Source organism: Rhodnius prolixus, unplaced genomic scaffold, assembly GCF_049639745.1.
Source record: "Rhodnius prolixus isolate KJV_2025 unplaced genomic scaffold, Rpr scaffold_3, whole genome shotgun sequence".
Classification (NCBI taxonomy): Eukaryota; Metazoa; Arthropoda; class Insecta; order Hemiptera; family Reduviidae; genus Rhodnius; species Rhodnius prolixus.
The window spans coordinates 18881138-18903612 of NW_027411603.1; the positions used below are offsets into that span (position 1 = coordinate 18881138).

The following is a 22475-nucleotide window of genomic DNA, read 5'->3' on the forward strand; positions in this document are numbered from 1 at the left end:
ACCATCCTCTCAACTGCTCAACTCTACTAATGTAGAAATAGCAAGAAGCAAATTTACTTTAATTTATTCTGTTCTATACAAGTCAGATCTTTATTTTCAGGGCATTAAACATTTCCCTCTCAAACCAAATATTTTGTAAACCGACTTTATTCACATAAAGTGTATTTGTACCAAATTAAATTATTTATTTAACCTGGATACATTGTCCCCTTGAGTATTTCCCTCACACAGTTTTAAATTTGATTTTAATTATACAACTTAATAATTTTCTTTGATTGCAGCTTAACTTGATACTTTAGACAGTGGTTTGGCCATGTTTGATCGTCTGGGCCAGACATTTCGGGTTAGCGGCGAGTAATTACTCCTGATTGAACTAGTGAACCGGGAAAGTCTACAAAGCGGGATTTTCCTCTCAGTGTACCACATTCTTTACGTACCAATTTTTTTTTTTCAAATTTTTCCTAGGACTGGTAATAAACTAATAAGTCGTAAGATGAAGGGTGTTGATGAGGTTTTTTAGCTTTTAGGATAGGACGAGCCTAAGGAGTACTTCCATAAAACAGGTGAGTAGGTTGTTCAGAGAATCGCTTTGTTTACGAGAGTGTGAAATATGTACCACAGCTTTTTGGGGAAGATTGCAAAGAATGGATGAAGTAATGAGGTCAAATTCATCGACTTTCCTATGTGAGAGATTATATTTATGTTTGGTAATGTACTGAATATTATTAGGAGGTGAAAATGGTTTGGATGTGAAAGAGAGCATCAGAATGTGGAGTGAACACATTTAAAAAATGATAGAAGAAGAGGGACGCTTTATCACCAGCGGAAGTAGCCCAAGATCCATCACTGCAACGAAGTGAGGAGGGTGCTGATTTGTAATAAGGATACTTTGAGCAGCAGTTCAGAGAGATTTGTCTTCAGTGATAATGTACAGTCTTCAAAACGATCGTTTTTTAGGTGCTTTACTTTAGTCCTGAGTACGTGATCAGGAGCGCTGCCATATGGCTCGTGCTTGCCTCTTACCCTTCATGAGTTTTTTTTATGTACAACGGTATATTAGTTAACAAAAAAAATTATAAGAATTATTTACGAGTCTCATAATATAAATACTGAAAGTAAACGAAAGAAACTTAAAAATTACGAAGAGATATCAGTACATGAGGGAATGCACTCAGTAGTAGGCGATAATTTGAAGAGAGATCTCCAGAAGCAGAGTGCGAGAAAAGTTATCCCTGTAGTCGGTCACCTCTCACTGCAAGCAGAAAATATGCAGTCTTATTCTAACTCAGGAGCACAGAGGGATAAATTATATTATTATTATTATTATTATCTCCGAATTTCTCGCATTGAAAGGAGAGATATGGCAGCCTCTGGGAAGAAAAAAAAAAAAAAATCAAGATGACGATCTACCTTGCCTCTCTGGTTGGGTTCAGTAGTACGTTCTTCTATCCGCAAGATTGCGCGAGTTAATTTGCCTACTTGCTGAGTGTTGTGAGGGCCTACCGGAGAATAGTTGACTGTGCCTCTCCTTAACTACGTCACACTGGCTTTTTCTGCCAAACGTTTTACGTACGCTAGTTGGGTATTATTTCACTAAGTATCGTATTCTCTAAATTGTCTGACAAGCAAGTAGTTTCGGCATCTTTTTTGACTGGTAAGGCTGAATAAACAGATCTCTTTCTTCTACTCTGGCGCTGCTTTTAGAGATTAAGAATAAGTTGGGCAAAGGTAAGTGCCTCTTTTAACCTGTCTTTGCATATTAAATAATAGAACCGTTTGTTTGAACAATTTGTTTTGATGAAACAAGATAAACAAATGCATTGAAAAAAAAACCTTTTTTTTTGCTGAAGCAACTTACTTTCCTTTCATTAAGTAAGAACTAAGCGTGCTGATCTTAACCATACATCTTTCTTGCAGGGTAAGAATATGCTTTCTTTTGATGCTGATCATATCTTCTAAAGCAGTGTTTCTTAACCTTTTTTGTCCTATGCCCCACCAAAGTCCTTCTAAAATTCTTACACTCCACTAACATGTACATAATTTTTAATCTTAATATTAACGAACTTAAAAGTCAAGCAAAAATGAACGTACGCTTATTTCAAATTAACACCAACGGTGAGTGCTGAGCGTTACTGCGAAACTGTCAAATTGCGATCCCAGCATTCAGTATTTCGCGTCATTCAGATTAAATGGCGCGAAATACTCCGTGCCGGCCCAGCATAACCAGTAGTCAATTTAGCGTCTAACATGAAACCACCGCTACGAACACGACGGACAGAAGTTATATTGGACGTTTACTCAGCTCTAGTAACAACTGAGGGTCGCCATACAGTTAACTTAAACTCTGAACGAGTCCATTGTTGAATTTCCCCAGTTGGGAAATACTGCTCTAAAGCAATGAGTTCTGTCGGAAGAAGGCCGTTCGTCGAAGTGACTATAATCTCGATCGCTCTTAAGTACCACATATCGCGCAACTCCAAACCCAGAGCCTGGTACTTGAGAACCTCTTCTCGGCCTTGGTGGAGACAGCGTTGCGGTATGCTTAGGCCTCATAATAATAATAACTAAACTACGATTTATGGAGTATCACACAACCTCAGCATACTTAGACGGTAGCCAGATGTTCAGTTTTTGGTAATATTCAAGTCCAAATGAGAATACTGCATCGAACTTGACAGAACAAACGCACTCGTTCACACGTACACATTTGTCCGGCTGAATAAAGCATCAAGTTCTAGTGGATATTACGGAGAATAGGTTCAAGAGTATTGGAGTGAATATGACATCTGGTTCAATACAACTTTCATAACCCTATCAAGACAAAGCACTAGTTCAACAACTACTATATTAGTACAAGAGAAATTCAATCATGATCAAACATAACTATCAAACTTTAGTGTCAAATTTTGGCAGACCCATCTGTGATTGATTAAGTTTTGTATACGATCAGTAACCCTAGTGAGATAATTAAAATGTGTTTAATTGAGCTTGAATGTAGACAGAACTGCGAAATAAATAAAACTTCTAATTTAAATGATCGTTAATTAATTTCTGTCATCATCTACAATTCACAAGTCGGGCTAAAATTGATTTATTACATTTTTTAATTAAATTCACTCCGAAAAAGAAACCATTTTCAACATTGATAGACTGTAAAAGATATTGAGTATATTTGTTGTAAAACAACTAAGCAAGGTTTTTAACTAACTTAAGTTTTTTCCCAAAAGTGGTATTTTTTTGTTAATTTTGTTAATGAATTCTTTTACGTTTACAGCGTCATGTAAGAATTTAAAAAATTACATTATTAAGGAGTTATTAAATTAAACGTGGACAATGTTTCTGTTTTTCCGTCACTCGTTAAGAAACTTCTTTTTTTTTTTTTGCTCAAAAGATAAAGAAATTATGAAACTTATTTTTTATAGCATCTAATATAGCGTTCTTTTCTGGATTTTAGATGTTCCTTAACCTTGGATTTATGCTCAAGGTATGCTGTTGTAAAGGTCCAGTATGTGCTTATCAGGCTCTTGGCCGATCAGTTTCCCGATTTCTGAGGTAATATTTGTTTTTATTAGGTGTCCAAAGGTGGAGGGGGGAAGTGAATCCTGCAAACAGAACCACATAATTTAAAAGCGCAGAATGAGTTATGCATTAAGATTTTTTTTTTTTGCAAGATCTGTATTTTCGTAACTTTTAATATCTCAGTGGTCAATTAAAAAAAATATGCGCTCTAATCCGAAAGCTGTGTTCTAATTTATGCATAATGCGTGACGAGTTACACCTTATCTGTTAGTTGGTTAAAAAAGGACTTCCCAAAAAGCTCTCTCTGCTAGAGCGGTACTCCTACATCGAATTAAAGATGTCACAATCTCTTGATCGTTCTATTCGAAGATTTCTGAACTTTCAATTTTGCTAGTTCCTCTCTTTAGGTTAGTTAGTTAGTTTTAACGGCACTAGATTAAATTTTTTGGAAGTGGATGTTCAACCAAAATCTCCATCACCTAGAATATCTGCTTTTCTTAAGTATAAGTTCACAGATTTTGTAGTCGTCCCTAAAGCGTTCAATGTTGGTTAGAGTGTATATTTGGATGAATGTTAGGTAGATATTGCAAGGCTGGGTTACCCGCGAGGACGCAAAGGTCCCTGTAAAATTGGCTTGCCCACTTCCCTTTATGAGTTAGCGATATTATGTACTGATCATTCTTCTACGAAATGTACTTGAAGATTTGAGAATCAGTCTTCGATTTATATCCACTGTTTTAAGACACTTTATATCCTTTACAATTAAACATCACCCACATTTTTCTTGTGTAGTGCTAGTAATTAAATAATGGAAGTTTTGTTGAAACTTCGGTTTTGGACCGGATTGGGCAAGCCCAAACTGGTTATTAGCATTGTTATTGTTATCATTGGCTTGCTTCATAATTCTAGCTGCAGGTTATTACTTTCTTTTTCACTGCATGTTCTGTCCATCCTGGGCGTCATCTTTTCTGTTATGGACAAAATGTCCTTCCATAAATTGGTGTTTCATGTTTGTAATTAATGGTATTTATTTAATAATAAAAGTTTATTGTTTAAAGTCTCCTAATAAATAAATAACTGAACTTGGCTTTTCAAAATTATTGCAACTTTTTATTTACACCAAAATTGTTTCTAAAGGATACGAACTAGAAAAGGAGTTTGCTCAGTAGTCATGCATGAATTCTCGCGCGGAGGTTCCGGTTCGCGACAAACTGGCTCCTTTTAGATAATCTCTTACAAGGAAACACAATAGATCACTGTCCACTGATGAACAGATTTGCTCAAAACGAGGAATACTGGAAAAAAGTGTACTTTAAAGTTTGACGCGCCACATATAAAATGATGAAGATAATAAGTAGCTAATTTTTAAAACAAATAGGCACTTTATCTATAATTTCAATGTTTAAGTACATATGTATGCCACATTCTGACGTTTCGAACGTGCACATGATTGTCATCAATGTGCACCATCGTTATCGAAACTGAATAACGTGTAATGTCCAAAATAGTCTCGCAACCACCGTCTGTTTACATTAAGAATTTACAAACTAAGATTATTAACTTAGATTAAACGCTAGCTTATTGAACACTGGTCAGGTGCTTAAACACATTATTTAACCGGAAGTTTTAAGTGAATAAGAAAAAAACAATGTCAGTCGATGCAATAAAAAACAAAACAAAAACTAAATTGGAAAAACATTTTGAGGAAACATATCATCTAACGCTTAGGTGTAAGTTTGTTTATAAAACACTATCTAAATGCGGAATATGTTAAAATTTATTTTGGATTGTTGAAGAAGAAAGAAAATTTACCGAAGTATTTAACGCCCTCTTATAGAACATCTGTTTTGAACTGTAAATGATTTTGTTCGTTTATACAAACGCTACTTTGTGCCTGCACGAAGCAAATTAAAACATATAATCCATCTCTGACGCATAAACGCAAATATAAACATTTTTATAACTGATTCTAATTATTAATAAGTATTTAAGGTTTAAATTTGACATCTATATAAAAAAAGAATGATCCATGAATGATCCCGTAGTGGAAGTTGTTCATTTAAAAAAGTACAGGTCGTCTAAATGCTATTGACTTTTGTTCAAAGAGATAAAATCCAGATCAGTAGTGTAGTTTAAAGCACAGGTGGAAAATGAATTACAGAGAGCATAATTTAGTCTTCGACCAGATAGATACCTGATTGGAAATTGGACGTAAAGGCCGCTTATATAATATAATAACTTCAACACATTTATTCGGCCTTTTGTACAAACACCACACTTAGACATTTTGCTTTAGATAATTTATTTACTTTTTCCATGTCATTAAAGAATGAGCCGTATTTCCTGGTTAATCTAGCGAAAAATATTTAGTTGTTACTGTAGGAGTTAACAAAAAGCTCGTAATGCCTTTTCTACAATAAATGTCTGTAATTAGAACTAAGCGGTTTGGCGACTTTTGTAAATACAGACAATTTAAACTGATGCAATGAACTTATATGTTATATTCAAAGGAATATTGAAAGGCGTTCAAAACATGTAAAACCGTTAAAAACTAAACAATATAGAAAATTTTCCTAGATCTCGATAATGTTTTTCTCTTCAGGAAGTATTAAATGCGGAAATTTCTAAAATAAAGTTGAATTAAATTTAAAAATATCCAACTAAACAGTACTGTGAACTCTTAAGAGTGTACCTTAAGGAAAGAAAAGTTCCTACATTACTGTTTGTTAGTACGAATGTGAAATTCATTCTAGATGCATATAAAATAATTTTTTGTGTGTTTGTTTGACTTTAATTTTAACTACATAACCTAGTTTGATTAAAACGACTGAATTCAAAACTTTTCTACGAATGGGAGCTGCATTAGAATCATTAGAGGCTGCTTAGCCGACCTGCTACTATCAGATAGAAGAGGCCCTTAAAATCGCTTCGAATTTCATTGTCTCTCCAAAAATCTTGAATTTTGAATCTAATTCAAAAAACTTTAATTATATTTTTTAAACGATTGCACCCGTACGATTCCTATGGCTACAGTTTTATCTTCTTTTTTTTTGCCATTTGCTGTAATTAAGGCTTTGGCAACAATTTATAGATTCTATTGGAGTTTACTATAAGACAAAGTATTTTAACAATCCTTAGAGAAACAATAAACAATCGTTTAATCTGTTTGTTATGGAGAAGATTAAAGGCTTTGAAAAAGGAACTGATGGACTTTTTCATTTGCAGAAAGGCACACTGAGAACTATCATTTCCTTATGCTTTGATAAAATTTAGAAATTAGTATTTATAAATTCGTTGGACCGATTTCATATCTAGGATATATTGATAGAATTTGAACTAGTATTATTCCTACTTACTCATCAACTGAGTATACATGTACTCGTATGCATGAACTGATGGAAAAAGTTATTACTCATTAGCCCGTTCCTTTCTAGAACGCTGGAGCAAACAAATACATGTGAGATGTGCAGTCAAATTACAGGCCTTTATTTTTATGAATCATTGTTCCAATAAAAGTACACTGAAAGAGTTTCGACAAAGTTTCATACAAAGTTCTACTGCTTAGTTCGTATCAAACGTGAGGAGCTTGTGTCCGTTTGTTCAGGTAAGAAAAGTTCCCAGGGCTGTCTTCTTTAGTACCACTTTCAGCCAAAGCGATGTTAGATTAGATCCTAAGAAAGTTGGACTGGGGGTTCCCCCTTCCCACACCATTCCTGCAAATTGTTTGCGACCCCTTTCTTTGATGGCTGCAATAGCAATGCATTTACAATACCACACAGATTCAGTTTCGTGAAAAGTGTACAGGACGTTTCTTAAGCAAATCGATCTGCCGCTTCATTATCCTGTAACTTGAACGTTGGGCATCCAGAGTAGGCTTATTTAATTTCACACATTACTATCCTCAGCTGTTTGGCAGCCAATCAACTCCACAACGCCTTATTCAAATTTCTCTCGCTTTTATTTGCGCCATAGAGAACAATCTACCCTTCTCAACTTATGTGCCTACTTATGTGCATTAAAAGAAGATTTACCTTGTCTATTTTAGTATTAGTGAAAAGACAGAATCCCTCTAGTTTGTCTTGTGTTCTACGCCAGTGTTCCAAGCTCACAGTGGAAATATATTCTGTTTTTTGTATGAATTTTTAATTTTTCATAACAAAGGAAAAACTAGTTTAATTTCTGCATTTTTATAATGAATTCACGTTACTTGTATTTTATTTTTATTATTATTTTGTAAATAGGTTTTGTACTATTTGCTAATTCCAATTGTATTTAGTAAAAACATATATGTAAAATAAATACATATTATAACATCTTCTGATTCAACAAAAAATCAACGTTCGCTTTTCTTGAATTAATGAAAATTTTCTGACAGAAAGATTTGTGATGATGAAGAGAATATGATTGATTGATGAGATTTGGAATAAAGATAGCTAGAGATGACGATGTAATGTTAGAACAACCTAAGCTTGGCACTGATTAATCTAAGAGATTAAACTATAATTTGTAACACTTAACATAAATCTAGCTAGACTAAGTTTATTATTAAAATATGAAGTATAAATAACGAATATAAATTTTAAACTTGAGCGTAACGTTGCGTGCTGAAGATTAAATTGTAGTATTTTAAAAGTTTCAAAGTTTTTATAATAATATGACAGTAACTGTAGTAATAGATATTAATGCAGTCATGATCTGCTGCCCGAGACTCGATGCTTGCTTGCTCTTTGGAAGAAGATGGTTTTCCTAATTATGGTAGTCTTCTGGGTATTAGGCACAACAGCATTTTTTTGTATCTTCTCACGGCCGCTACCTTTCTTTGAAAGTGTAAGAAATATTGTTCTCTTCACACTCAGTTCAAACAAACCATAAAGCCCTTTCAGGAGGATCTGGTAGTGCCGAAACTCGCTAGTAGTTATCTCAGGAATAGTGAACTAAGCATTTGCAGGAATGAGAAAACTAGCAGCATTTGATCAATTCTAATTTAGTTCGTAACTATCCAGCTTTTGCCAAAGCTCTAATTCAACGTTACAACTTATCTAAACAAAAGCTGGAGTTGTGCGCAAATACTTATAAAAAAACTAAAGCAAATTAAAACTTTAACTTAAATTGTGTAGGCTTATCCTCAGAGCTTAATTGATCGTAAAATGATTAATAAATTATTAAGTTCTTAAGCTAAGTGAATTATGTTGAGAAAGAATAATTATTGAAAATTATCTGGGATTATCAATTTCAGGTCACTTAAAAATTGTGAACATTGTTTGAAAAATCCACCAACAAGGCGTGCAATCTTTAGATAAAGGACAATCAATAAACTAAGAGTAGACAATTTACTGATGGAAGGATTCTTTGGCTAGAAGGCAAGAGGAAGAATAATTTCCAGCGTGTATAAAACTAGCTCCTCTTAATCAGTGAGTAAAATGATCAATTAAAATTGAAATGTCACGGTTATTCGGACAAAATAACTGGAAGTAAATTTAAATCCTACATATCATTTGTAAATTGCTGCCGTTTATTGTTTACAAATTGGTAAATATTTTGCAAATGGAAAAAGAGTACTAGTCATAATATGTTTCGTCATGTTAAATTTATTTATATTATAGTCAAAAGTTTTCCACTTATGATTTTCTAAATGTTTAAGTTACTTGTTTGAAATATTCAGTAATTAATAGGAAAAACTATTGTTTTGCAAGAATTTACTTCTTTGGTTTTGTATAGATCAACTTTGTTAAAAAGTGCAATGATTCTCGTCTAATTTAAATCTTTCTGTTGCATTCATTTAAACCACCCAGTTGAGGTGTGAATGTGTATTTCTTGCGCAAAAGGTAATGACGGTAGCTAGTTCCAGCGACGTTATTGTTTATTACCATATCACCAGTCTTGAAAAGCACGGGCCATTTATAAAATTATATGTGTATCCATTAGATTGGGCCAACATTCAACATTTAGCAGTGAAAAGTCAAATCATTATTAATTATTCATACATGTAAACATAAATAATATCATTATGAGATTATTGAATAATATTTAATTTATTTAATTAGTGCGTTATTTGTTTTCTCAACACTTTCAATTATCTGTTGTAACTAGATACCAATACGTGTATTTGCACAATTAATGTCACAGGTTTTCATCCGTTAACATCAAGTGTGATTAATGTTTGGTAAATGTCATTTTAGAAAAAAACGATTTGCAGGTATAAGTAGATCCAAACGCACTCACAAGTGTCTAATTTCTCAAATTAGAAAAAATTTTCTTTTGTGACATAAGTGTAATAAAAAACTATTTTTCAATCTGATGTTTCAAAAACGTGTTTTAGTTCATTATTACAATGTATGTCAATCAGTTCCATTTGGAGATAATAAACAAATTTTGTAAAATTTGGATGAATAACAAAACTCTAAAAATTATCAGTTCTAGATTTTATAAAATTAGGATGAATTTCGCGGGCCATAAAATTATCCATGGGCCACATGTGGACCGCAGGTTGTCCTTGGCCATGCCTGGTCTAAATCTTTTGAGTAAGACTTATTGATAAATATGTTAAAATTTTAATTAACTTTGCTTTAGAAAAATAATGCCCCTTTAACATTCGGTTTCCTTCAATTTCATTAACCTAAGAAATTATTGAAATAGGTTGATTTCTAAAAATAGACAACTAGCATGTTTATCTCTTTTCAAATTGACTAATAAGAAAATCTATATACTTTCAGCTACAGTAATAAAATTGGGAAGGGGATATTGTATAAACGATGGGATAGCAGGTGTCTTCAGGAGAAAGTAATGAAATGAGGTCCTTCAGCAAGAGATATGTTTAAAAGAAATACTGGAACAGAAATAGATTCAACAGATAAAATTATTTGGGTAAGTGTTATAAAAATAAATTTACTATTCAATGTATAAGAAAAGAAAAGAAAAAAAAAGCATCGTATAAAAATTGATATATAAACAATTATTTTTAATTATCCTAAATGAGGTAACAAGAACTTTTGTATTGAACAGGTTTTCAGCATTTTCTTTCTGCAATTATAGAGTTCTAATTGGCAAGTTTTCTTCCATCTTATTTGGGTGGTACTGCAATATTGGGTGGGTATGAAAGAAGCTGCCAATAATAATGTGGACCTTTTAAAGGAAGCGTCGTGACACCCTCTCCAGAACTTCAACAAAGTAAGTTTTTATGGAAAAAGTTTCAATAAAAAGTGATTGGAGCCAATAACCAAGTTTAAAGAAACTCTTGCATTATCTTTGTAGATAATATCCCGTCGTGCTCAACAATTCAGTTTTATTTAAAGCAGCCAAAATGCAATAAATAAAAAAAAAAAGAAAAGAAAAAAGTTATTTAAAATATTGTTTAATTTTCGAGAAATAACAATTATTATATTTCTTTAAATTTTATATATGAATTACAATTACAATAATTTCTAACCATAAAGAATTAACGAACTACTAAAATAAATAAAAGGCTAATCGGAAAAAAATCGATAGTAGTGCTCCTAAAAATTATTTGCTATTTATATCTTCTTCTATAAGTAAATTCTTGAGGGGGGTCTTCTTCTTTGCTCCTCTCCATTTCAGGGTACATAAAGATACATAGTTGTGATAGAAAGCTATCAAAATCAAATTTTGCAATTGAGAAAGTGAGAAAAGCGCCGTTTTCAAGTTTACAAGAATCATACGAGGAGTATTATAATAACTAGAATAATCTTCAATTACAAACTGTGTGAGATATTAGGAAAGTAATTCATCCAAAATGTAATGCAAAAGTTTATTATTTATTCATTAGTTGATAAGAATAATAATAATTATTTTGTTTTAAACGTATTTTCGTCTTAACTTTAAATTGTTTGAGTATCTTCTTTTAAAACTCCAAAAATTAATTAAAACTATTAGAGTCAACCCTACGCCAATGAAGTTTAATGCAAGCTCCTGAGAACTGTAGCCTCATAATCACAATAATCCATTAATTTATCTCTAATTATTGTTATAGTATATATATATAAAATATGTGTGTGTGTCTGAATGAACCAGCTAAACATTTTATTTATTTAAAATTTCCATTACAGTTTTTTAAAATACATTTTGTAATCGGCAATTGCCATTAAAATGCAAATTAATTTCGTTTGTTTTGCTACAAATGTATCAAAGGAATGTGCTAGTAAAAAGATAATAAAAAAACAATGACAAGATTCATTTAGTATCTAACTAGCGATCAACGTCATCTGGTTAAATTAAAAGTAACTGACTGTAAATCAATATCTGCTTAAATAATGTGAAATTTTTATTTTAAATGGATTAGAGAACAGACTGTGGAGAAGCTAGGACCCCAGAAGACAACTAACACCGAAAGATCACGACCAACACTCCAGATCGGGTGATTATAATACAGTAAGGAAGTGTGGTAGCGCATAATAAATCACTCCCAACAATTTAGTGTGATTTATGATGTTCATGCAATCATTACGTCTTAATAACACCATTTCCAAACAAGAAGGAGATCAAATGTGTTACAAAACAACCAATTGTATTAGGTTAGCATACTGGACTCCCACGCGGAGGTCCCGGGTTCGAATCCAGCAGCTGACCCTTAGATTTTCTCTTCCTAGGAGCTTCTTACAGCTCACTGTCCGGTGATGGACAGTGTTGTCTGTAACGAGAGAACACTGTCCGGAGGCCGGCAGTGCACTGGAAAAAGCTCCGGGCGCTAATGACCTCAGCTGTTGATGCGCAAAAAAAAAAAAAAAAAAAAAAAAAAAAAAAAAAAAAAACAAGTCATGAACTACTAGTGCTGAGGAATATGTTGAAGAATTCGCATTTTAGGGTGCTATCTCAAAAATAAGCATTATTTTTAAAATGGTAAGTATATTTCACTTTATAATTATTATTTAAATTTCGGCGGGTTAACATCTTAGGATTTGAAGCGATGGCTGCAATCCTTAAGTATATTGTGATACTGGGTTTGCTTCCCGTTCTAGGCCTTGAATTTTATTTCACATGTTAAAAAAGAAAATTCAGTAAAGCATGCTAGCAATCCGTCACCTTACACAACCCCTGATCAGTAGGATGACATTAAGCCCGCTTAAAATTGGAGCATACAAAATTTCTGTGCACTACAAGGCTACGAAAAGCTTTTCGTTAAAGTCGAAATTGACTGTACCCTACAGCTGTAAAAGGTTAGGTTATCCTTACTAAAGGATTTAACCACATGTACTCAAGTGTGCAAAGTTGTCTTCACACATCTCCTCTTATTTTTAGTTTTTATAGCATTAAGTGATATGTTTCTCTTCCTTTCCTTTCTCCAAACTCTGCGTGTGTTTTGGACATTATATATTATCCTTGGTGACTGTAGCATAATAATGCGTTCATTTTAACTAAATAAGGGATTAAAAAAAAACTAGTCAGAAACGAAAAACAATCCTTTAGAATCCTTTTCGTTGTTCCTAAATGAAATAATAGTTTTGATGTGAAAAATTGTCCTGCACTATAAACGAAGGTTTCCTTGTTTTTTCAATGAATTTCACTTTTTTATTTTGTATAAGTTTAGTTTAATTATTAGTTTATTATATTTAACGAAATTTCTGACTTCTTGATTCATGCGTCTTGCTATTCAAGATCAAGATATGTTGCCTACATTACGAAGTTAACAATTATCACTTAAAAATTTGTCTATATTGCTGAGTTCTACTTGTTTTTCAATGAGCTAGTCCCCAGCAAAAAAAAACATGAAACAGTATAAAATTCAGTATGATAATTAGATTTTTTTTTGTTTTGTTTAATGTAGACTGCTGCAAAAGTGAACCACGAGAAAATGGAGAAAATAATATTGATAAACTTGATGAATAAAAATACAAAATAAGTGTTCAGGCAGAAAACTATTTGTAAGACTGAGGGGTTTGAAATTCGACTATTTGTATGCTTGCCAAATACAAGGATTTAGAATTCGCAAAAGCGTCAAGAATTGTACTGGAAAAAAAGAAATTACGTTTGAGGTAAATTTTTGCTCCTTACATTACAAATATGGCTTTTCCTTTACCGAAAGACCCCATATAAGAAGAATACTTTTGAGTTTAGGGATGAAATCGGTTGTTTAGATAATCTAACTGAAATCTCTAAAGGTTGGGAACGCTATGAAATTACTTGGAAACATTTCTGTTCGAGCGATAAAAATGGCATTGATGTTACTACTTTAAATAGTCTGTTTTCTTGGAATTTTCAATATTTTCTTAAATTCACTATCTTAAACTTCTTTAATTGACACAAGTTCTATTAGTTCAACATTTAGAAATTCAGTTTTTAGTGAATTATTTTCTATTTAATGTTTTTCTTTTTTGCTGAGGACTGGTTTATTGAAAAACCATGTAGAACTTATAGACAATCGTGCAATGAGAATCATTATCTTCGTAAGTCCTCTGGAATTGTTTCATTTTCACATTGTCACAATTACCTCATTCATTAAAGTAATATCTAAGAATGTAAATGTATTTTAAGGATCAATATAAAACATTTGATCCGTTTACAATTTCCTGCTATATTATTAAAAAAATAAAAAATAAAAAAAAATTAAACAGTAAATGTAATGCACTCTGTAACGCCCTGATGAAATCTATTGTAACAAACCTAATTAATTACTATTCACCATCCTCCTAATCTACAATTCAATTAATTTCAAACGGTACATACGCAGTCAAATCAATTAACACAAATGCTTTTAAATGTTTGCCCAGTGAAATTATTTAATTTAATCCACCAATTTTAATTAAAAAAAAAAAAAAAAAAATCAATACTAATAAATGAAAAAGTTACACTCATTTGTTTTTTGTTTTACTTTCTCTTACCCTTCGAAAGTGTAAGAATTGCGATCGTCTTGATTTTGGAATTTTAGTATCACAGGTAGTACGCGTTTAGAGGTAATTTTGGGTGAAAAAGCTGTTTTTATCTGAGTGAGTCTCTTTCATTATATTAATTAATAAATAATAATAATTAATATAATAATTAATTTTGAAGGCGCCAATGACCTCTAATGTTTACACGCCTCAGTGTAAGAAAAAAAAAAAAGAAGAAAAAAATGAAATTTCAATCCAGTACATATTTGACCTTCCGAGGTAGTTGATGTTTGAGCTCAGCAAACGAATAGGCGAATTTTAGTTGATCATCTCTCTATCCCTCTGAAAATCTCATTATAACTTATAGAAACCAATATTTATCTTACAACAGAGTCGTTAAAGGGAGCCATAATATCATTTAAGTTGCAGAGGATTTCTCTTAATTTAGCAAACTCTCTCACATTTACTTATCATTTTAGATCCCACAGTGGGATCCTATTCCATAAATATATTTACGTATTTTAATTGATTATTTATCTGAACAAAACATGAACTTTTCTAAGTTGAACCTGAATTCCTTAAATTTGTACGATCAGTAATAAACACAATTGTTAATGCTCAAACTATCTACTTATTATAAATTGTAGCAGAACAGTTATAATAAATTTGTCAGTGTAAAAAAAGAAGGAGGGATAGTAATAATATTTGCATAAGAAACATCAGGAACAAGTTATGATGAAAGTAACATAAAAGCAGAAGTAGTGCACTGCCATTATTGCCCAAGAACTCACTGGATTACCTTGTTCGTTGCTAACTTCTCGGGTTCACATGCCCTAACAGAGCAAACTAAGCTTATCTTACACTAAAAGTTTACTAAAAGTAACTCTGTTTACTCGCATATTATGTTACCCAACCGGATTATTTTTAAACCATTTAAAGTTTTAATGAAGATATTTTCTATAATGATGAAGAAAGTTTCCCTTATTTTTTTCACATCAATCAATACAAAAGGAGTTAGCTGTTAATAATACGTCTAAAACTGGAAAAGTAACTTATTCATAGCAACAAATTTTGTTTATTTTTATAAATTTTGGCCCCTAGTTGGATAATTTTACAGCAGTTATTAAGTTAACTCAGATTTATCACTTACTGTCTTACTTACGTATAACTCGGTGCCTAACTTGTCTTTAGTGTAGAACCTGAACCTCCTCAATAAGTTTTCTCCGTTCGTTCCGGTCTGTGGCCTTAAAGGGCCTTGTTTTCCTCAACTCCAACCCGACGGAGTACTTCCTCCAACTGTCTATGCCTTCGAATTCTTGCGCCTCTTGGTATGCCATTTAATTATTTTTCGAGCTTATCTACACGCAGACATCCACTCCTGACATATGACGATAGATCTGATAATAGTTTTGTAGGCCCTGAGTATAAATCCTTGAACCGTAAAACCTTTTGAACCGCGAATAGCCACTGTTCTTGCCTTGATTTCTGCGGTATTATTTTTGTTTATAATGAGTGATTCTAAGATCCTTAAAATAAAACAATCATAGTGTCACAAATCTAAAATAAGGATGAATTGACTGTAATATTAAAAACAAATTAGAGATTACGATTTAATTGTTCTCTTACTTGAGATTACAAACAGTGTAGAAAAAAACATAAATGTTTACTAATTTTGCCTTTGTACCAAAAGCGTCAATCTTATGATTTTTTTTAAATTTAAATAATTTATTGGGTAAATATAAATAAACTGAAAGTTTCAAGTCTGTAATTTACTTTTTCTGGGAAGTGGGGTGTACACTTTTCACGTTCAGTTTAAGTTCAGTGCAAAAGGTGGGTTTACTGTTGCTAGAGAGAATTCGCAGGTATGAATTCAATCGTAAATTCCAGCAGTACGGCACTGTTTATTTCCAAGCCATGTCTAACATAAAACATTTATTTTTCGCGTCACATACTTTTCTTTTTCCTTTTTTTACGCTCTTTTGGAGGAGGGGCACAGCTGCTCCATTGTGCACGCCTTGACGAACCCATAATAGAAGATATTAGTAAAACGAGAAAATTTGACTTAGAATTACACTGTTGAAATGGCTACAGAAGTTCTGAAAGTAATAAATGAAGAAAATATTTAAAATAATATTGGATAATGAAATCGATTTCAAAGTGATTGCAACAGACTAGTAGGAATTAACGATACACCAATTCGTAATTGTTTGTTTGTTTATTTTTCTAAACCAAAACTTTACAACAGCGACTGGCCAGGTATTTAGCCAAAGCCACGAATTATGAATTTGAGATAATTATGAGCCAAGGCTAGAAAATTCGAATCCAGAAAAATCCACAGCTATACATCTTGGTGTGGCAGTCCATGCCGCCCAGCAACCAGCAACAAATCTTGCCATGACTGTTTGCACTTCCAAGCTATACCTCCTCCTTATCCAGTGAAATCTGAATTTTGAAAACTAAGCTCTCTCGCAATGCTTCCTTTACGGCTTCTAATGAATGAAACAGTGGGACCTACAAATGAAATTAATGACTGAAGAAAAGTAAATTAATCAAGGTGGCTTTACGTCCATCTAAGATCAGGTGTCGCGGAGGGAGGGGATACTTGAGTTGAATTTCTAGAATAACACATTAAATCCTTGGCTTAGTGTGAATGAAGACTTTATTAGGTACATGAAAAAAGTCAGGTAAATATATTAAAAAAATCTCTGAATTTAAGAAAATTAAGATAAAATATAAAATAATATAAATAAAATTATATCGGTTAATTTAACAAGTTAATGGACTTTTTTTCACGACTGGTTGAGTTTATAGCAGCGTTTTAACCTAACAACCAAACAGCAATTCCACCGGCTCCTATTAACTCATGCAGTAACAAGTTGATTTGCAATTGTTGTTATGGTTTAGCGTACCCTCTGGCAAAGTCTTGTTAGCTTCTCTACCTACCAACTGTCACTTGGGTTGGCAAGAATCTATATAGGCGCTCTGGGAATTTAGATTGTGCAGGATCCCTCCACATAGATGGAAAATAATTATAACACTCTTTTTTCTTTTTTTTTAATTCTTAATTAAATTTTGTATTTAATTTTGAATGGAGCGACATTTATTAAAAAAAATTTAAATACAAACTAATTTGTAGTGTATTTTTTCCAATTATTATTTTGAATAATTAGGCTTAATAAGTTTAGGCATTCCTCAGCAAAGAATAATGTTTGTAGATGCGCAGCTAACAAATGCGTGGCATGATTACAAGAATGACAAGTTCTCAATATATTGATAAATTTGTTCCTTGTTTCTAGAAAGTAATTTTTGATAATTTTGTTAACGCCCAGGTGCAAGGCCCATAAAGTTTTGAACTCTGCAATAAAACCATGTTTCTTTATGTATTCTGTTTTCGGGGTAAAGAGTAAGCAACAATTTTACGATCAATTGCGAAAATGTTTTTATTGTTATAAATCCTTTTGTAAAGTAAAGGTTGTGTTAAGAAATGCAGAAACCATTTCTAAACTAAAATGATGTAGATTGGTAGCCTTGAATGCATTTGATAATTGACTTCCTTCAGATTTAATTGTCAACCAAGTGATTATATTATTTAACATTTTAATTATATTTTCTATTAGTTTTTAATTTCTTTCACTGGCTATAAAAATGATCATGACAAATCCGAATGTTTACCGGAAGTATGTTTTGCGTGTGTAAGTTTAAAAAAAAACTGCCATTTTCGAAAATAAAACATTCTTAGATACTGTACTATTAAGCTCACTGAATTTAATGACGAAGGGGGATTAATTAATTTAGAATGAATTCAGTACATTTTTCAATTTAATTACATTCTTAATGAGATTGTTTTTGAGAATATGTTTACGAATAATTTTAGCAACACTATCTCTTTAGCTAACAAAATAAACATTAATAATTGGCGCAATTAATTACTTATTCATTAGTTTAATTTGTGTGGTTAAGTACGCTTGAAGTCAAAAGAAAGAGGAGTCAGGAATATAGCGCTAATTCGAAGTTTAAGTTCTGGATAAGCCTTGGGAAACTGGTCACAGTCTTTCAGACTGAATTGGTTGCAATGCATGTGCGCTGCACAGAGAATAAGAGAAGATAAATAATTCCAGAGTCGTCATTTTCTCAAAGATCTAGACATTCTACTTAGAAGAAGTTAGTTGTTCTGTTATGATCAGTCCAAGTAAATGATTATCACTGAAAAGTTCCTTCTAATGAAAACCGCTACCAATGTCGCAAACAACACTTCTGCTTAGTATTTTTTCTTTCTTTCTTAGTATTATAAGATGTAAAGGATGTTTAATAAGAGCAAGTGCGTGTTCTATACTTCATCACTAAAGATGATGGTGATGATGAGACAGTAGTGTTGAAGGTGTAAAATGATGGATTGCGAGAAAATATGGTGAAATTAAAACTTACCAGTGCCATTACACTGTCATATATCATTTAATATATTTACAATCTCCGGTTGGATTAATTATTAGAATTATTAATAGTAATAATTTAGTGTGAATTGTTGTTTTCTGCTTAATGAGTGAGCGAATACTTAAGAAAAACAGAAGTGAGGAAAAATTGAATAAGCCGGCAATTAAGGTACTTTCAGTGCCTTTCTTTGCCTTAGAAATATTTAGTCTTGGTCTGTTCATTAAATACTGAGAGAGCTGTTATGCTACTTTTCTAGCCTACATTTGAATTATAATTGCCTTGCTTTAGCACATGCTATCCTTTCACCAAAATTCGTATCAAGCGATCCATTCTATGATTTTTTTAATATCCTACGATCCTCCAAGGCATATCCTGACCTAATTTTAACTATATTTCAATGAGAATTATGCATTAGTTTAAACAAAAACTTTTACTTATACCCAAAATAAAATAATATGTGAATTTCAGAAAATCAAATTTAAATTATTGTTATGAATTTTGTGTTAAAGGCGTCTAGATTTTCTTAGTTGAAAAAGCCACTTCTTTTTTATTTACCTAGCTAAAAAAAAAAAGTTCCCTTGCTTGTTAATTAGTTTTCAGGCTACACCATAAAAAAAAAGAAAAGAAAAAAGATGCCTAGTAGTTTTACATGTACTATAGAGTGATGAACGAGGGCGCTTTTACTGTGCAAATGTCTTCCTTTTGTGACTTTGAAGCGGGAGGTACTTTGAAATTATACGAGGTGATAGTACTTGGGAGCTGACATGGTGGGTGGCACGATGTAGGAAAATAGCACTGGATACTAAACTGTGTAGCTGTCCCGACAATTCCGTGGAATAAAGTTCTTATATTCTGTAAAGTGTTTGCAAGGAAATGGGTGCGTTGTTGCCGCTTTTCTGTTATTAAATAGAAACATCCAGGATTGCAAAATTCTTTTAATTATTTTAGTTACTTTTTTGTGTGTATATTTTATTTATTTGTATTCCTTTCATAAATATAAGTAGGTGCTGTATTTTTCCATTTAAATCTTATTTTAGTGATAAAGGTATTTATGAAGATCTAAAAATGTTAAACTCTGTCTCTGTTTTAGCCATCTCAGCGACCTATATTGTATTGTTTTGCAGCTATAAAAATATAATTGCCAAGAAGCAATGTGCTGTCTCTCCAAGCATTCTGTCACAGCAAAACCATCGCACCATCTGGATTCTATTTTTTTTTTCTTTATAACAGAATTATTTATGATTTTTGGTGAATATCGAGGTGCGGTCTTAAATAAAAACAACTTTTTTGCTTTATACCAACGTTTCGGTAATTTTTACTACCTTCTTCAGGGTATTATCAACAGTTATGACGATATACTCATAGCTCTACTTTAAACTTCACAAACTTTTTTTATAATACCCTGAAGAAGGTAGTAAAAATTACCGAAACGTTGGTATATAAAGCAAAAAAGTTGTTTTTATTTAAGACCGCACCTCGATATTCACCAAAAATCATCTATCAACAACGGTCGAAAAAACCATAACCATCATTAGAATTATTTATATTTTATGTAACAGAATGTACGCTTCAGTAACTGTTACAAATATTGTTTCGATAAACTTTAAGAAAGGAGGGAATTGCTCTCTTATTCGCGACTTACGTTACTTTGAGCTTTTATAATTCGAGAAAGAAAGGATTCGCACACAGCAGTCCAAAAAATTAAGCATTTTTTTCATTATTCTCTGCAGAATGCTGAGTATAGATCTTGCCGATTTTTTCGCTCTTCTGAACATAGGGGCCATCAATGTGTAAAACATTTCTTGGATAATAATGCTTATAAACCATCGCATATTTACAAAAAAATGTGCCTCCCCAAATTAGGGATGTTTGTGATTTTTCTATTCACGTTAATGTTCTGTTCCACTTAAGTTTTTTATGAAAAAATTAAATAAATTGACATTTCTTATACGTTTCCAAAACATTTTTGATGGATATTAACAGATATTTGGCCATTAATCTCACAGATTAGTTGCGCCCGATGGTGTTACAATAATATTGCGCCCGAAGAAGGGTTAAATAAACATTCTGTTATTATTTTCGTTTCACTTTATTATCTCTTTTAGACACTTTAGCCTAATGTACATCATTCGGGGTAGAAAGTTTTTCCATTAGCGTTAACGGGAAATTTTCCTGACTCCCTTTGCAATCAACTTCACACAATAGACTAAGAAAACCAGATCAACTTTCAGGTCAGCCATTTTATACTGTTCAAAGTGATGGGGACTGGAACTTTTAAAACTGATATTTCTTAAATATCTTGCTGATGGTGAAGTTGATGAGATAAATTATTATTTTTACTTCCTCTACACTTTCCCACTGAACTTGGCGTCCCTGCTTGTACGCCAGCCTAACAAACAACTCTCACTCAACAGATAATCGATGGATACAAGTATTTGGGTATAGCGTACTTCTAGGCAAACTAGCTCATCTACATTCTGAGACAAATGCGAAGAACTTTAAGATCGCAAGGAATTTCGCTTTATCAAACCACACCGTTTTCAGACTACAAGTCCACCTCCATATTTTCAATTTTGAGTTTTCTGAAAGGATACAAGGTTCGAGATCCGCAATTTATGAAAAAAGTGCTTTTTGTCTATCCTTCTATCTTGCCTTCTGAGTGTTCAGTAAAAACAAATTAGTTGGTATACTCAAAAATGTGAAATTCATAAAGTATATTGCTAAAACCATTTTTTATATACCCACTGTTACAAGAAAATGTAATCAATCTTAACTTAGGATTTTTTAGTTTCTATTAATAATAATACCATTCCTGCGGTTTTCTTGAAAGTTTCAGGAACTAATCTTGAGTTTTATTTAGCAGTATTAATAATAATAAAATCTAAGCGCAAATGTCCGTGACAGCCGATGCAATATATATATTATAATCTTGATAGTGAAGTGATAAGAACTAAGGATTTCGAAGCCCTAAGAATTTTGCATTTAAGCCCTTAAAACTAGAACATATTTGCTGTTGCAGTACAGAGGGAAAATAACTAATAATATAGTTTGTTAAATTTCTGACTTTAAAAAAATCGTAAGCCTTTATTCCCCCTTTAATGATATTTAGATGATCCCCTGCCCAATGGTATCAAATTTAAATAAAACTTTTTTAATCCCAAAGCAAAACATAATTCTGCTCTTAGCAAAGTCTTTGTATTAGAATTTTAGTTTATATTAGAATTTTTGAATAACAAATAGTAAGTTATAAAAGAAAAACAAAAAATTTTTGGTGTGAACACACACGATTTTCTCTTCCCAAGGTACTAAAACTCACACTTTAACTTAAATTGCGAAATTTGGATCATTTTTAATGCTTATCAAAATTAAAAATTTGGAATCGTTCATTACCTCCCTACTCGAGAACTTCTCTAAGACGAATCTTGTTCTAGAAAAGTGGTGAAAGTAAAAAGAAATATAAAACTATGAGTATGTAATGTACATAAGAAGTTTACAGAAGCCATTTTTGACAAAGTGAACAATTCATTGAGGAAGAAGTATTCCCGATTGAGGATTTTTTTTTTCCTCAAACAGGTTGTAGCATTACATCCCCCTTAACATACAAAGATAAGATCATACGTTGTAGGAAAATGGTACTTCAGAGGAAAACTTCCTTCCCCTTTTCATAGAATTATCCTTAATGGAAATTTCCTGGGTAAATGTTAC

General features: G+C 32.2%; 2 protein-coding genes and 1 long non-coding RNA gene across 6 annotated transcripts in view; 2 read left to right on the plus strand and 1 right to left on the minus strand.

Moving 5' to 3' along the window:
- Positions 1-22475, minus strand: part of Nlg3 (Neuroligin 3) — a 613493-nt gene that overhangs the window by 337817 nt on the left and 253201 nt on the right. The gene's annotated exons all lie outside the window — the stretch shown is intronic.
- LOC141452387 (uncharacterized) lies at positions 1495-11119 on the plus strand. The gene is made up of 5 exons (XR_012457364.1): positions 1495-1728; positions 3455-3552; positions 8756-8930; positions 10233-10383; positions 10522-11119. It is a non-coding gene; the product is annotated as an uncharacterized lncRNA (long non-coding RNA).
- LOC141452382 (uncharacterized) overlaps positions 12280-22475 on the plus strand; it is a 38127-nt gene continuing 27931 nt past the window's right edge. For both annotated transcript variants that reach the window (XM_074124466.1, XM_074124465.1), the window contains exons 1-2: positions 12280-12372; positions 13298-13505. The gene's annotated coding sequence lies outside the window, so the exon portion shown is untranslated. The remainder of the gene's footprint in view (positions 12373-13297; positions 13506-22475) is intronic.